Here is a 1,181-nt window from a genome sequence, read left to right as displayed (position 1 = left end):
TTTTTTCTAGGGTTTTCAGTTGGGCCATTAAGGTGCTTGTATGTGATGTTACAAATTTCTTTTTAAAGGCACTTAATGCTATAAATTTTCCTCTGAGCACTGATTTTAATGTGTCCCATAAATTTGGGTATGTTGTGCCTTCATTTTCTTTGATTTCTAGGTAGTATTTAATTTCTTTCCTTATTTCTTCCTTAACCCAGCTGTCATTGAGTAAAAAGTTGTTCAGTTTCCATGTTAGTGTAGGCTTTTTGTTATTTCTGTTGTTGAGGTCCAGCTTTAGTCCATGGTGGTCTGATAGAACACATGGGATTATTTCGATCTTTTTATATCTTTTGTAGCTTGCTTTATGACCAACTATATGGTCTATTTTGGAAAAGGTTCCATGAGGTGCTGAAAAGAAGGTATACACTTTTGAGTTTGGATGAAAAGATCTGTAGACATCTATTACATCCATTTGATTTAGGGACTCTGTAGGTGTTTTTATTTCCCTATTTGTTTTCTGTCTAGTTGATCTGTCCCTGAGAGTGGAGTGTTGAAGTCTCCCACTATTAAGGTATTAGGATCAAAGTGTGATTAAATTTTAATATTGTTTCATTTATGAATGTAGGTGCTCTTGTATTTAGGGCATAGATATTCAAAATTCTGATGTCCTCTTGGTGGATTTTTCCTTTGATGAGAATATAGTGGCCCTCCTTATCTTTTTTGGTTAACTTGGGTTGAAAGTCTGTTTTATTAGATATTAGGATGTCTACTCCAGCTTGTTTTGTGGAACCATTTGCTTGAAAAACATTTTTCCAGTGCTTTACTCTGAGGTAGTGTTTATCTTTGTTGCATAGGTGTGTTTCTTGAATGCAACAGAATGTTGGATCCTGTTTACACAACCATTCTGTTAGTCTGTGTCTTTTTACTGGGGAGTTGAATCTATTGATGTTGATAGATACTAGTGACCAACAATTGTTACTTACTTTAGATGTGGGGTTGGTGATGTCACTGAGTTTCATTCCTTGTATTCGTTTGGTTTTTTTGTTGTGTAGTTATCTATGTCCTCTGTCTCCTTAGATGTAGTTGTATTCTTTGGTTTGGAGTTTCCCTTCTAGTAACTTCTGTAGAGCTGGGTTACTATGTAGATATTTTTTAAATTTGGTTTTGTCATGGAATATTTTTGAATTCTCCATCTATGT

The sequence above is a fragment of the Meriones unguiculatus genome, assembly GCF_030254825.1.
Source record: "Meriones unguiculatus strain TT.TT164.6M chromosome Y unlocalized genomic scaffold, Bangor_MerUng_6.1 ChrY_unordered_Scaffold_25, whole genome shotgun sequence".
NCBI lineage: Eukaryota > Metazoa > Chordata > Mammalia > Rodentia > Muridae > Meriones > Meriones unguiculatus.
The sequence above is the reverse complement of the archived record's forward strand: the minus strand, read 5'-3'. Positions refer to the sequence as shown.